The 16257-nt window shown below is 40.5% G+C and overlaps 1 pseudogene; it reads left to right on the forward strand.

The window, feature by feature from the left end:
* Nucleotides 1–11833: 11833 nt before the first annotated feature.
* On the forward strand, nucleotides 11834–15638 carry LOC150058598 (activator of 90 kDa heat shock protein ATPase homolog 1 pseudogene; annotated as a pseudogene).
* The last annotated feature ends 619 nt before the right edge of the window (nucleotides 15639–16257 follow it).

Consider the following 16257-nt stretch of genomic DNA (forward strand, 5'->3'; position numbering starts at 1 on the left):
ATTATATCTCCTCCAGCTTTAATAAATCTACACCAGATCATGTCTCCTGAGAAGTAGGACCCAATGCAGGCTTACATGTGCTAGACATTTTCTGAGGAATCCACTTCTTAATGGTCCAGTTAGATTTCTTGTCAGTGAGAAAGAAAACATGGCTTAAACTACTTAAAGCATACAAATATTAATTAGTTGATTTCAGTTCACTATGGCCTGTAGGATGAAACAGAGTGGTAGACAGGCAGTGAGAGAAAGGAGTAGCCCAGGAGTTAGGGCAACCATCGAAGCCACCCCTGCTTCCTCCAGCTGGGCTCTCCTCCCCAAAGATTCCACTACCACCCAAACCCTGACAAAGCCTGGGCTCCAGAGTTCCACACAGGAGCCTGTGATGCCCATTTCACATTCACCTGTACCAAAGACAGGACAAAGACAGCAAAGCTAGGATGAGTCTTTAGCTATGATCATGGCAATCATACTTCTGAAGGAGAGGGTAATGTGTGATGGATATGGAGAATCCCAGGTTACCAGAAAAGCCCCCCACTCACAGAAAGAGTCCTCAAGCCAGAGTAACCCATTGGTGTAGTTCAGGGTGGCAACCAGTTTCCAGCATTGGTTTGCATTAGGACCCATCATGCCTAGTCACTGGATAGATGCAGATGCAGCCCGGGAAGGAGCTGACAAAATGCTGCAGGAGCCAGGAATGGGAGAGGCAATGGTGGTTGCCAAGTTGTCCTTCTGCAGCAGCGGAATTCATGGTTTCGCTTCACTTGTGCTCCACAAATCTACCCTGCGAGGCCAGCTGTGAAAGCAGCAACTATGTACTTCGGGAAGCCATTCACCATGTGTCTCAAGCATCACTGCCTTCTGAATGCCAAAGTAAAGAGCCAACCCAGTCATCAGCTGGAGGGTTTTCCATATCTATCTATGTAACCAACCAAGGAAGTCAAGACAAGCTAGCATCAATTCCCTACAATCTTTCCCACTCTGAGGATGGCATTGACTTTGTTTTCCACTTGCTCTCTGGTTTCCTCATTTGTAGCATAAGACACTTCTTGCATTGCCTCACCTGACTTACTGTGTCACCTTGAAGGACTTGGGGACAGGCAAACCATGTTCATCTTCCAGCTACAAGGAACTCAAGTACTCCTGTACTCCATCTGACAGTCGCTGGGATAGATGCCCTTCAGAAAATCGAATCCCGCCTTCTTCTTAGAGATCAAGTGTCTCCCCTGTGACAGACAATAGCAAGCGGGGACATGGTTAAAAACAAAAATGACTTTTTGTTTTCCTGAAGGAACAAAGACAAGAGCTGTGGGTGCCAGCTTCATTCGCATAAGAAGACTCTCTAGAGCACATCCATGAAGACTCTTGCCCATGCATCAGGTCAGGTGACGCTGTGTACCCTGACCTGCTGTATCTGCTGATTAAAAGAAGTGGAGTCAATGCATAGACTGAATGGTGACAAGAAGGACTGACATAAGCAGCCTAAATTGCACCATGGTTTGGGTTGCTCTCCTCCAGTGTAGGAGATGGTAAGTCAGTACCGTGTTAGAAGTGCAGGGATGCATTTGTCAAGCATTTACTGTTTAACTCTCACTACATGTGTGTGGACACTGAAAGCAAGCGGGTTTCTATGACAGAAATTGATTCTCTGCCACTGGAGGAGCTGAGGGAGAAGCTAGTGGTTGCCTTTGAGTTCATTAAGCTCCCAGAAGCTCCACTCGTGGACCTAAACCTCCACGTCCCAATTTACCAGCCATGATGCAAACAACTTAGTAAAATGATATCCAAAGTCCTTCCATCCCCAGGAATCTAAAGGCCTCAGTACAGTATGGAAAGCAGAGCCCAGGTAGGTCCGTGTTCTGTGACTTTTGTGAGTATGCAAAACCCAGTCTTACCAGGCTTTCCCGAGAAGGAGAGACACAGACAAGGGCACATTTGGGAAGAGATAAAAGGGCAATGCAAAGATGTTTATTCATCTTTCCATTCTGGTTCAGGAGATGAACAAAAATCTTGTCATGTCACTGTTTAGTAGAGCAAGAAATAAAACTGACATTTCTCTTTTCAGAGGAAACTTGATGATATCATGAGGAGATAGTGGGATTAGAGCAGAGAAAGCCTTCCACGAGGGCCTGCAATGACTCATGAATCCTCTGCTTTTGGAAATCATCATTTTGCAAGCCAGCATGGTTGCACCGGCGGATTCCCTTATCAAGTCAAGGAAACACCAAAAGACATTCAAGCAGATCAGCTGTTTCACCGCTAAAATCAGAAAAACAGTGTTATCACAGTGATCAAGGTAAAATGCCTGGGAAAAATGATGACTCTGCCAGTTCTCCAGAACATCAAATTGCTTTCTTGGCAACCATGGTGTGTTTTGTAATGAGAGACCTTCCGTGATCCCTGGCAAGCCTAAGATCCAGGACATTTACCCTGCAGCACAAGAAGCATGGAAACACAAAGGGCAAAGTTTTCACTGGCATTACTTCTGTTTCTGCCTGTTCGTTTCCAATTTCCTTTGTGAGGACAGAACATAATATGCACAAAAGTTCCTAGATTTCAAACAGAGACAGTGCTGCTTCTGAGTTGTTAATTTTCATCTATCTCTAGATGGCTATTTCTGTGTTCTCAGAGGCTAATTCCTCCTGGATGCTGTGTTATAGGATATGAGCAGACATGGGTTGGAGTCCCCAGTGGGCACAAGAGAGTCTCCTGGAAAAGATATAAATTTCTGTGGGATTTCATGTCTGGATATGAAGATTAGAAAAAACCTATGGCAATGAGGATTAGTAGTGCGACTAGAAAAATAATTTATTATCCCTAATGAAGCGGACACACTATCAAACCAGTATTTTAGACAACTGGAAGTACATCACATTGTCCTTTTCTATTCACAATGGGTTAACTTTTCAGGAAAAGCAGAAGCAAATCAAACCTCAGTGTGAGTTATTGTTGGTTTTGTTGGTTAGCCTATGAGGGCTCTATCACCATGACCATTATCTCTTTTTTACCATTTTGCTAGTTCCAGTATGAACAATACTTAATATTCCCCTTAATGTCAAGGATCTAGGAAAGTTGTATATTCATGTGTCGAATGACTCTTTCTGCTACTGCTCTCTGAGGAGCACTAGAATGGGGTACAAAAATCATCAATGTTATTTAATCACGTGAATTGACATAGCATCACCTTAACTATTTATTTCTCTTATTTAACTCAACAGGTTCATGGATAAGAAAGTGTGATACATACTCACAGTGGAATATTTTTGAATCTTCAAAAAGAGAGGAATTCAGACATGGGTGAGAACATAGCTGGTCCTGAAAGACATTATGCTGAGTGAAATCACCAGACACAAGAGGACAGATCCTGGTAGGTTTGCCTGTGTGAGGAATCAGAGCAACTGAACTCACAGAAGCAGAGAGTGGAAGATGGTAACCACGGCAGAACAGTGTGGTGAACAGGGGAAAGTGATTCTGCAATTCAAATCCTTTTTCCTCTTTGATTTCAACAGAAATAGCAGACTTTTGTTCCTTCAGATCTAGTTCATGTCTCCCAATTTACTTTGTTCTCTGTGAGACTGATTGTCTTGGGGCTAACATTTGGAAATGCAGGGCGTGTGTGTCCACTCTTATGACCCCTGAGGGAACAAGACCTGGAGGGACCAATCTCTTGTGTTGGTCATTTCCTTGTGGATTGCCAATCTCACTTTTATGCTGTGAACTCCCTAGGTTTATTCCTCATGCTATGCTTCTTTGTATAAGTTTCCTCCCATGACCAAATCCGAGACAACTTTTACTAGGCTCTCTCCATGCTTCTCATACTCAGCCCTCCGAGTGTGTGTGCAGGATTTTAACAAATAGACTCAACTGCCACGACAAGTTAGGCTTTGCCTTCCCATCTTCCAACCCACTCTGACTTAGGCAGATAGATAGCTATGTTCAGGAGGAATGTGAGAGGGACTCCACTCTAGCCTAAATGTAAAGTTAGGTCCTGTACACTGGTCCCTTCTCTAACCTCAGCGATGGACTCTACAACTGCAACTAGTTCTCAACGTTTATTCATTTGAACATCCAGCAGGAGGAGCATGTTAGAAGCTATAGCTTAGGGAACCAAACAGGGTCCTATTGCCCACAGCTATTATTCATGAATCTGCTCAGCAGAAGAAAATTAAACAAACAGATGGGTTTGCCCTGGGTGAGTGTGCAGCCGGCACACATTCTTCTTTAGAACAGAAGATTGCTTGGGATTCCACAGCCAAGCAGAGCCTAAGAGGCCAGGAGGAGACGGAACGCTCCCTGTACCTCAGCACTTGGTCTCACTGGCAGAACATGTGCTCTGAAAGGATTTCCTCATTTTCCTGTCAAAGATACTTTGGAGCCTACATGTTGGATGAAATGTCTTCCAAAGCCCCATGAAGATGCATCGAAGCATTTAGAATTTTCAACAAATAAAAGAAAATTTACTTTGTTTTTGGAAAAGGATTCCCATCTGACTCAATAATATTCTTGCCCCTAAGAAATACATAAAGCATAGTCAAAGCACTTTACGTTCATGCAAACAGGAATCAGAACTCTGCTTGGAGATATGGTAGTTTGTTGGAAGACATCCTAGTATCTATGAAAACATAGGCTGGATATGGGATATTTATGTAAGTTATTCTGCAATGGAAAGAAAATGTCATGCAAGAGAAGTATATTGTTAGAAGAAACAAAAAATGATCTAATGGTGAAATGAGAGGAATTGAATAACTTCTCTCACACGTACATCTGTCTGTGGAGAGTGCGTCTGTCCTGAAAGTTGGATTCATCTATCTAGCACACACTACCAACAAACCACCAAACTCCATGTGCTGATTTCTAGTGTGCCACACAGTCTCTGGGGCTGTGAAATTCTACTTGTTTCTTGTGTACCAGTTTTCTTCCATCCTAAGCAAATAATGATTGTCTTATTCAAAGAGGTCACCTAGAAAACTGAACAAATTTATATGAGAAAACACACAGTTCAATGTATGGTAACTGTAATCTACTTACTAACTAGTACTTTTATTACCATAAATTTTTCTATATTATTCTATCAAGAAATATTTATTTAAAAATAAAACCACAGTGGGAGGTAATAGAGTAATTACTGGATTGTTTTTCTATCTGTAATGGGATCCTTGTAAACATAGACACTCTGAGAGGGCCAGAAGAGTGGAGAAGAATGCCAACATAGAGAAGACAATATTTACCTATCTCTCTTAAATATATAAGCTATGTCTCACGAACTCCCTGATTTTGTCATTAAATAATTCCTAGTAACTGAACCAGGTTTGCATGAGTAATAGCAGAGGAATAGAAATTAGACAAGTTCACCAGAAAATTTAATGTTATCACAGCATAAAAGAGAGAAGAGAGAAAAAAACACAGTGCCAGGTTTGGTACTGTTTGTTTGTAAATAATAGTAATAATAATTTCTCAGGAATCTAAGACAAGAATGTGAGTTCAAGCCTTGTCATATCACAAGATCCTGTCTTTAAAAAAAAATTCATATTGGGGCCGGGAGTATAGACTAGTGGTAGAGTGCTTGCCTAGCATGCATGAAGACCAGAGTTTGGTTCCTTAGTGCCATATACATAGAAAAAGGCAGAAGTGGTGCTGTGGCTCAAGTGGCAGACCATTAGCCTTGAGAAAGCCCAAGGACAGTGCTCAGACCCTAAGTTCAAGCTCCAGGATTGGCAAAAATTAATAATAATAATAACTCATATATTTTAATCAGAACTATATATAAATTGGCAATAGTTTCTATACAACTGTTTCATTTGGGCCATGAAAGCACTGTCCTCTTTGCATTTCTCCTTGTGCTGAGAAAACCACCAATGGTATTTTCAAACCCAAAGAAACCTCTTATGGTTAAACATTGGTATTGTCACCCCATCCATTGGTAAATGTTTTTATTTTTGTATGTTAACAAAGCATTTGGATCTTTTCAGCCTCTAATAGTTGTGAATGAAGTATTGATTACAGCACAATCTGTTCCTAATGAATTGTTAAGGTATATTTAGTAGCTTGGCCTTTGAAAAGCAGAGCAGCACTTCCTGAAGTTTCCTTTGCAGTGCACAAAGTGTGACAGCTCATAATTAAAAATGTTAATGAAAACTCTTGCCCTTTCATTTTAGGTGGTGACCTTTATTACAAATCAATTTATCTCTCAAGTATATTTTCCACAGTCAAAGGAAACATTAAAATGTTCCTCTAAATGTGAAAAGCTAATAAATTTTAAATAAACATTTCCTTTTTTAATATGGAGAATTGTTCTGTGTTATGGTCTCTCCACAATTAATAAGCCCTGGAGATGTTCGATTGACTTACTGTGGTATTTCTCGACAAGAAGCTTTTGTTAGCTTAACTTTTCCCCTCAAATTAGGAAGGTGAAACTAAAATGAAGGTAAGCCACTGACTGGTGAGAGCTATACAGAGACACATATAATAGGAAAATGTGCACAATGATATCTGACCACAGTCTTCCAGGTTCTGAAGAACAGTTTAGAATCGTCTTTACCGATGCTGTGAGGAGCTGTATACTTTTTCCACTACCTCAGTCTTCCACAGTTCTGTTTGTTTACCTGGAGAAATTCTGACCGTTGGAAGGGAACTTGCATGACTTTCTTGCTTAATATGTCTTTTTAAACCTCCAAGAAACAATGCCTATTTATTAGTCATTCTTTAACATCTTTTCTTCACTCATTCAACAAATAGTTTTTTGAGCACGAGGTAGTAGGTACTGTTTCTACCTTCTGGTATTAGAGCAGAAAACAAAAGCTAGAAAACCATGCTCTCTCTTGAGCTTTAAGGTTGATAAGAGAAAGTTTCTCATGTACAGAGTAGGAGTGAATCAGGAGAAGACTGGGGCTCTCAGAGATGAGAAGATGGACAGCTTACAATGTGATGATGAGAACATGACAGGTGAATGAAGACCTAAGCCTTCAGCTGCGTGAAGAAGGAGGGTGGATACGGGAAATGAGCCGAATCTGTAAGCGAGAAAGATGCAAATCCCCTAGTCACCAGGTAGGAAACTCCTGGGACTTTTCCTTCCTAACCAAAAATGATTCGACCTGGTGCTTTGGTAGAGAGAATTTATTATGATCTGGAGTATTTTTCTAGCTGCTGAATGATGGAAAATCTACTTCAAAGACAAGTGCTAAAAGGCAAGAATGCCAGTGAACCTGGAACAAGATGGTATGGTGCAGAAAAGAACACCAACGTAGGGAAGAAAAAGTCACAAGAGGTGGGGGAAACTTGAAGGTTGAAGGAACAGCCTGTGCTGATAGAGTAGAGGAGAGAAGGACTGAGGGATTTGAAGCGGCTCATATACATGCCTCTGGACTCAGTTTTCTCCCACTGTCCATTCCACAGGCAGTGAGACGTCTCTGTATAAGCTGGGGCCCAGCACGTCTTCTCATAACCTTGTCCCTGGGGCAGTTTCCTCCGCATTCCTCCACTCATCCCGGGGCTGCTCCTCTGGAAGATATTCAATCTTATGACCCTACAACATGGTTCCGGTACAGTATTTGATGGATGACTTACAGCCATCACCCCATGGAGTCATGAATCCACTCTACATTCTACAATCCTAAAAGGAATAATGTGAGGATAAAGGTGAATGCTGTCTTAAAATTGCTGTATGCCTAGCCCCTGCAAATATTACACACACACACACACACACACACACACACACACACACACAATGGAAAGGTATTACTGTGTTGAATGGAAGAGTGGAACTCATCCTAATCCTGTTCTACCTCCCTGAAGCACTGTTTCCCACAGCCAACTATGAAACCAGCCCAGGGGCCCATCGCTCATGAATGAAGGAAACACATACTACACACAGTCCACACTGGAGAATTATTCAGCCACAAAGAATGAAATTATATCATATGCAGGAACATGCTGGGTTGAACAGAAGGTAGTTCTATTAATTGAAATAAATCCTACTGTGACCAATATTTCCTATTTTCTATTCTACATGGAATCTAGATCTAAAAAGAAAACCGGAATATACAATGAAATACTCAGGGAGAAAATAAACGGGAGGAGGGAGGACAGGGAAAGGTGCAGTTGATTAGAGGAGAATATGGCCAAACATATTATCTGCACTATGATAATATAATAATATTCAAGAAAAGTTTTCAGCAAACTTTGAAGGGGCAGTCTGACAAGAAGGGCACAAGAAAGAGTATAAATGTGATCAAAGTAACTTTTAGTCAGGTATGAAAATATCACAATGAAACTTATCAGTTTACAATTTGTATGCAATAGTAAGAATAGGTTGTACATACAGAATAATCTGAGTAAAGCAAAATTCCTTCTTTTATCATCAAATACATGTTCTTCTCTACTTACAAATTTATCTGAAATGCTTATCAGTTTTTTAAGTATCTCCATCACTGTCTTAAAAGAAAACTTTATATGTGTATGTGTGTGTTTGGGTACATATATATATATATATATATATACATAATTTTATAAAATTATCCTTAAGGAACAAGAGTCTTTGGTGAATTAAGTTTTCTATTACCATAAAATCACACAGTCTATTTTAAACACAATTATATTGATAATTTCACTTGGGCAAATTTTCATTATATTACATATCTACTTTTAAGTTGTTAATTTGAATGAATAATGAATGATCATAAACTTTTTTATTGAGTAACCAATGGTTTGTGTAGTTTTCTTTGATTAGCAACTATCTTCAGCAAACATTATAATTGAAAAACTATTAAAAGGAAAATTTAAGCCTAGCTAAATCAATGGAATTGACAAACTAAATAATTATTTCTATACTAATAAAGTCATTACCAGCTTCCTTTATTTGATGAATATTGAAAGTTAATTTATCACCAAAGGTGATACTAATTATACTGGTTGTTTGAAACATACAAGCCAAATGTGTGTGTGTGTGTGTGTGTGTGTGTGTGTGTGTGTGTGTGTGTGTATGTTTGTGCCAGTACTGAGGCTTGAACTCAGGGCCTGGTCACTGTCCCTGAACGCTTTTTGCTCAAGGCCAGTGCTCTACCTCTTAAGCTACAGTGCCACTTCCTGGTTTTGGTTTGTTTGTTTGTCTGTTTGTTTCGCATCCAAGTTTATTGGAGATAAGACTGTCCGGGACTTTCCTGCACTGGCTGGTGTCAAACCTCAGTCCTCAGATCTCATACTCCTAAGTAGCTAACAATTACAGGTGGGAGAGACCAGTGCCCAGCTAGAAACCACTTTTTAATCTTCACTCTCATAGAACAAATATGATTGTGTCACTTTTTTTTAATATATTTCTTTCTGTAAACCTATCACAATGTCATCTGCTTTTGCTGGATTAGAAATCAAACTTGGGACTCAAATGAGAAGTTCATACAGACAATTTTCTAGCATCAATAACAAACAATCCTTTTAAGTCTCCTGTTAAAACTGACTGCTGTTTCTTTTATTGAATTACCCCTATTTGCATTTCTTTTTATATAAGTCACTCTTAAAAACTTAATTTCCCTTTGTTTTCTTCCAGTCTTGTACTAGGGATTGACCTTGGGTTCGTAAGCTCAGTAAGCTCCTAAACTTTACCACTTGAGCCACATCCCAAATTCTTTTGGTTTTGGTTTTGTTTCCTTCATAAGTCTTTCGCTGCATTCCTTCAGTTCTCCTCACACACTGGTCCTCCCTCCTGGGTGAATTTCAGGCAGGAATCAATGTACCAGGCTTATTTTTACAATAGGGTCTCAGAAACTTCTGCCTGGACTGTCCTTAAACCATGATCGCCCAGAAGCCTGAAAGTCACATCTTTTGTTCAATAGCACTGAGTGGTGAAGAAGGGGAGGAAACTTTTTTGAAGAGCAGACCCTGAGTGTGGTCCTCAGCAACCTTCCAGAAAAAAATGAAATGCTGGGGGCAGGGGGGAAGTAAGAAATTTGGCCAAAGCTTGGGCCCTTGGGCCCAGAGAGAGTCACATTAGATGTGTTGGTTCTGCCCAAAGATGTCCTACCACAAGGGCCACTCAGGGACCAAATGGCCTTGCAGAGCGAAGCTGGGACATTGAAGAAGAAAGCCAGGCCACAAAGGAACATTCCAGCTCTAAAGGCAATGCAGCTTCTCAAAACTGAGGCACAAACCAGGACAGAGGCCAAGTACATAAGGAAAGACACCTTGCTAGGTTTCGGCCTTGTCAGTCTTTCAAGGTTGTGTGTGAATTAGAGCAGGGTTGCTCAAGTCCCTCAGCCAAGCTGGATTTCGATTTAAATTCCCTCCACACATTTTCTCTTTCTAAGCATAGCTGTTAGTTACAACTGTAATTTTCAGAGTCCACCCCTAGCATTCCTTGGAACTCCTTGATTGATTTTATTTACAGAACTGCTAGGACCAAAGTGCTGTCTGTACAATGTGTGGGCCCTGATCAGCAGCTATCACTTCGTAAATCTGGCAGCTGTGATTGAAATAATTTTTAAAAAAATCAATGTAAATCTAAAACTCCAAGATTATCACAGCATGAAACCATTGTCTGTGTACCTCTATCATTCTTTTTGTCAATTTACAGATCAAAATTTTATTTACCCTCCTGCCCGTGGCAATCGAAGGCTCTTTGCATGGCTCTTTCAGTACCTACCAACTCAAAATTCCTATGTCAAAGACGAGGGATGTGTTTATGGAGGGCCTCAGCAGAGTTCTCCTGTGATAAGGAGTTACAAAGTGTCAGGAGTTCAGCCAGGAACCAAGTGCCAGTGCTTTCCAGTGCTGGCCACCCCAGCAGAGACAGACACAGCTCGATCTGAGAAACCAGAGCTCATGCCCTGCCCCAAGGCTTTACTCACACCCTACATCACCGACTGCTAACTCTTCCCATTCCTGAAAGAGAAGGGAATTCTTGTACAGCAATCTTCCTTACGTAGCTTATAAACTTATTCAATGTTGAATGGTACCAAAATGCTATGTCAATCACTTAGGGCCCAATGCCTCCTTCCTATTGCTAAATGCTACAACACTACCACAGTTGGTAAAGGTCCAGGCCAGTTCAATTGTCCCTTCCAAAGAAAATGCCTAGACATGAAGTACAACTTTCCTATGTTGAATTCCAAATCAACTCAGAAACTTGCACTATCTACCTCTTATTTGGAGAAGCACACTATGAAAAAGACAACTTTCAATAGTGTGCAAAGCGAGAGCAAGACAAAAATGAGTAATACAGGGGCCAGGAGTTTGGCCTAGTGGTTAAAGTGCTTGCCTAGCATGCATGAAGACCCGGGTTAGATTCCTCGGTACCACATATATAGAAAAAAAAGCTGGAAGTGGTGCTGAGTCTCAAGTGGTAGAGTTCTAGCCTTGAGAAAGTCCAAGGACAGTGCTCAGGCCCTGAGCTCAAGCCCAGGACTGGCAAAAAAAAAAAAGAAAAAATGAGTAATACAGAAGGGCAGGTAGAATGAGTATAACACATTGCAAAGGTATTTAATATGAAACGAAGTATCAATGCTAACAAGAGGGAGTGTTTCTTAGGGGCACCCTCTTAAAGGAAGTTGGATGAGTGTGATTCACTAGTATCATGTTGATACACTATAAAAAAGGAATATTCAGATGTGTGAACAAAGGGGAATGATATCACAGCATGCTAACCAGGTGCAATGCAAGAAAAAGAAAGTTGTGTGCGTACACACATGCATGTTCCCGTGCATTTGGTAATTTGAACACAGCCCACCGGCAAATTTACCACGAATGTTACTGACAGTAAAAGTACTGAAAATACTGGAAATGTAACTTTGCCACCATGCTAGAAGTGCCATGGGAATAAACTGAAAGGGTATAGATACCCCATAGGAAGATGAATGCTATGAGGGTAAAAGAGGTGATGGAGGAAGAGAAATCGAGAACAGTAATGAGAAATCTAAGTATAGAACTTTGCAGAAAAGGAGCATGAAGGGATGAAGTACTCTTTAAATTTGTAAACTGATTTTAATTAGCATTGGTTCAATGCTTTAGATTACAATGCTAATGTTTAATAAAGCACAGTATGGGTTAAAATAAGCTGTGGGCCAGTTCTCCTCTTTATTTTACATTTTCCTTTTGGGTGTTCTAGGGGCTTGGATGGTGGTTAATTGCTGTGTTCACTAGCTTTGGGATTTGCAGATATTATCTACAAATTATTGGTATTCCCTCACTCTGTCAATTTGCTTGCTGCCAGTGTCTCCACCCACTCTGGCTTTGTTTCCATCATCTGTGAAAATCTCCAAGTACTCATGAACTTTAATGTCAGAGAATCCACACTTTTCATGAAAGCCAGGGGAAATAAAGTGGTAGATTCTCTGAACTTTGCCAGCCTGCTGTGCCTAAATCGGGCAACTCAATAGGCAGCATAATCTCTTACTTTATTGCCAGTTGCAGCTCCGGCCATTTAAAAGGCAACTTTACATATTTCATGAGAGCTAAGGTGTGATGGTCAGACTGAAATTCATTTTGTCACTTTTAATGATGGTTCAGGTCCATGTCCCCAAACTCCAGTGCTTTAGCTTCATCATGGCACTTTCAGGAGGCTTTGTACCAATTCACTGCATATCCCATCTTCAGGTTCTCTGTTACATGCAGGCTTACCTGACTGATCCATAGAAACAAAATTGAAAATGTCTGTTCAACAACACACTGAATTGCTTTATGTGGACACTAGTTATTAAAGTAGAAGAGAGTTCATGGGTATTTTATGTAACTGACGATATGCAGATTTCTTTTGAAGCAAATATTTAGGTTAAAGAATCAAGGTTGTGTTGATCATCTGCAACCTAATAACATATTTTGTCGTCATTGTGTGTTTGGAGGAGGGAGGTGCTCAGATTGGGTTTTGATCTTCGGCTTCACATTCTTTAGCTGTTTCACTCACGGATACTCAACGACTTGAACTCACACTCTCACTTGCTGATTTTTGCTGGTAAATTGGAGAAAAGTGTCACTCAGATATGTCTTCCCTGGCTAGTTTTGAACTGAAATCCTCAGATCTCAGCCTTTGAGCAGCTAAGATTAAGCCCAGCTACATTCCATCTATGTGTTTAACTTCCAACAACTATATTGACTTCTAGAAGTAAGGGTAAAAGAATAGTATGGCATAACTCCAAAACCAATCAATGGATTCAGCTAGTTAACTTTTAGTGAACATCATGTGACTACTGTGAGAGTTACAAAGTTATCTTTCTTGAGCAAAATCCCACTCCATCTTTTGGTTTGAAATGCTCATATCTTTGTAGAAGTAAGGATTTCCCAAGAATTTCCTCTCTCACTGAAATATGTGTTAAATTTCTCTTTCATCTATATATGTTAAACACTTTTTCAAAATATTATTCAAATAAAAATGTGGCTAAAGAGACAATGAAATCATTTATAATAATTATAAGGTAATATATGCAATAGGCATTCTTCACTCTATGATATGGCATGGCTTCATATATAAATATTCCTTTTACTGTTTACTATAAATAGAACAAACGGTCTTTCTAGTTTCTGTCTCTGAGCTCTCCACTGTGAGCAGTCTTCATGTTTTTAAGTATAAAGAAGGGCATTATATTTACTAATTCACCCATACTGGACATAAGGTCTTAAATACTTTATATAGCAAATCTCTATTTATGGGAGTTTTAGTATTTTCTTTACTCTTAGTTGTTTCTTATGCTATTTTCCCAAAGCTTGCTACTTCCATGTATTTGCCAGGCTAGACTGAACTGTAAATGTATAGCTCCAAACCAATCTAAAAGTAAAATTTTACATGATTTTATGTATCTTACTAAATTTTATGTATCTTACTATTTTTAGGTATCTTGATCTTGGCATGCAACTATATGATATTATATAGCAACTTCTGAGATATGTAGTATTTTCAGTTTATTAGGTCAGAAATAATCTTTACTGATTGAATTTGTATGGTGCATGAAGTTAAAGCTACACTCTTCTTTGATTCCATCTTAATTATAATTTGAGGTATGAGTTAAGAAACTCCCAAGAACAATTGAAATGGAATAAATGCTTCAGAGTGCATTGCTTTACAATGATCACATGTAGGGGGAATCAACAAACAGTTCTGCACTAAAGTCTCCTATTAAGATCTGAGGAGAAAACTGATTTCCAATGTGCTACTACAGCATTGTTTTCGTTCCTGCAGGAATAAGACATTTTCCAAAGAACTAAAGGACTCACTTAATTAAAGTTAATTTAGAATACCATGATATTTTACAATAGTTATAAAATTATTTTATCTTAACACAAGAACATGAAATGCACTAGAAAACTAGAATCATTCAAAGGTATCAAAAAGGGCTTCTTTTGGGTCAGGAGTTTGGCCTAGTGGTAAGAGTGTTTGCCTGGCATGCACAAAGACCAGGGTTTGATTCCTTAGTACCACCTACATAGAAATAGCAGAAGTGGTGGTGTGGCTCAAGTGGTAGAACTCTAGCCTTGAGAAAGCCTAATTCTCAGGTTCTGAGTTCAAACCCCAAATAAGTGCTTATTTTTTCACACAGTTCTTATGAAATCATTAGATCAAAAGGTAAGAGAGTATATTCAGAGATCCACACTCGAACTTTTAAGCAGACAACTTTAAGAAAAACGACTAGCCCACTTCTAGTAGTTTCCAGGAGCTGCGGGTGGCTGGAAAGGAGAGGTCCTGAAGCTGGGAGCTGGGGGCCAAGTGGCTTGAGGGGGACCCACCCTGGATCGTGGAGGAGCGGGCAGACGACACTAAGGTCAACGCCTGGCACTGGGCACACGGGGATGCTCCAAAGTGGTCCACAGAAAAGCTGAAAACTGTTTCTGTGCAGAATGGGGAGGGCAAATGGGAGGTGACCGGAGTGAACAAGCTTGATGGCGAAGCATCTACGAATACTGGAAAAGGCAAACGTATATTCTTTTACGAGTGGAATGTCAAACTAAACTGGACAGGGACCTCTAAGTCAGGAGTACAACGCAAGGGGCGCGTGGAGATTCCTAACTTGTCTGAGGAAGACAGCGTGGGTGGAGTGGAGATTAGTGTGAGCCTTGCCAAGGAAGAGCCGGACACAAATCTCGTGGCCTTAGTGAAAGAAGAGGGGGTGAAACGTCTAAGAGAAGCAATGGCAATTTACATCAGCACCCTCAAAACAGAGTTCACCCAGGATGATCTCTCGCCCACAGTGAATGGAGAGAGGGGACACCCAGAGGGGCAGCCAGCCTTGAAAACCGAGGAACGCAAGACTAAGCCTGCTGCTTCAAAATCCCAAGCCAAAGCTGTCGGTGTCAAAATCCCCACTTGCAAGATCACCCTTAGAGAAACCTTCCTGACGCCACCAGAAGCGCGCTGTGAGTGTGCACCACACAGGAGCTGGGTCAGCCTTCACTCACGCTCCTGCCATGTTAGAAGCAGACAATGGTGGGCAGTTCCCCATGGTAGATGGCACCGTGTCTGGGGACTTCACTGACCTGAGAAGCATATTGCGATGGGGCACTTTGTCACCATCACCCCGACCTTCACTGACAAGAATGGCGAGGCCAAGCTGCGTATGGAAGACTGGGGCATCCTTGCCCCTGAGGAGGAAGGGACGTGGCAGGGCTGGCAGAGGTACTACTTTGAGGGCATCAAACAGAACTTTGGCTATGGTGCATGCTTGTTTTAGGGCCAGCAACGGCCAGCCTGCTCAACACTCCTGTCCAGCCTGCTCCTGAAGAGGGCCGCGGCTGGTGCAGCATCCCAGCGGCTCCCTTGGGCCTGGGCCCTTCCTTTCCACATATACCTTGGGTTTGTGCCTGGTTTCTGCTGGGTGGGATCAGAGGGTGATTCTCTTTTATGTGTACATATGCTACATAAACACAAATCTCAAAAAAAAGAAAAAGAATAGCATGCAACACTTGTTTTGGATAAATGAAGAAAACTCTGATGCAAAAAAAAAGACCTTTGGATTTACTAATACCCTTGAAAATAATAAAAAAAAGTATTACATATATTGTGGAATACATGGAAGATATTTAGTAACAATATATTAAACATTGGACCATATGATTTATATAAATTGTTTAGTCATGATAAAATCATGAAATAGATATTAATAGTCCTCCTTTTATTTGCTTGGAAAATGGAAGAATTAAACGTTTTTTCCAAGCACACATCTAATATACAGAAAACCTTATATTTAAAAGGATATATATAGTTCACTATGGGCCATATAATTTCTCCATTATGATTAGTGGAAATCAAGAAAAAAGCCCTACATGGTAGTGGATTATATTATAATGAAC

Source organism: Megascapheus bottae, chromosome 10 (genome assembly GCF_031878675.1).
Source record: "Megascapheus bottae isolate mThoBot1 chromosome 10, mThoBot2.hap1, whole genome shotgun sequence".
NCBI lineage: Eukaryota > Metazoa > Chordata > Mammalia > Rodentia > Geomyidae > Megascapheus > Megascapheus bottae.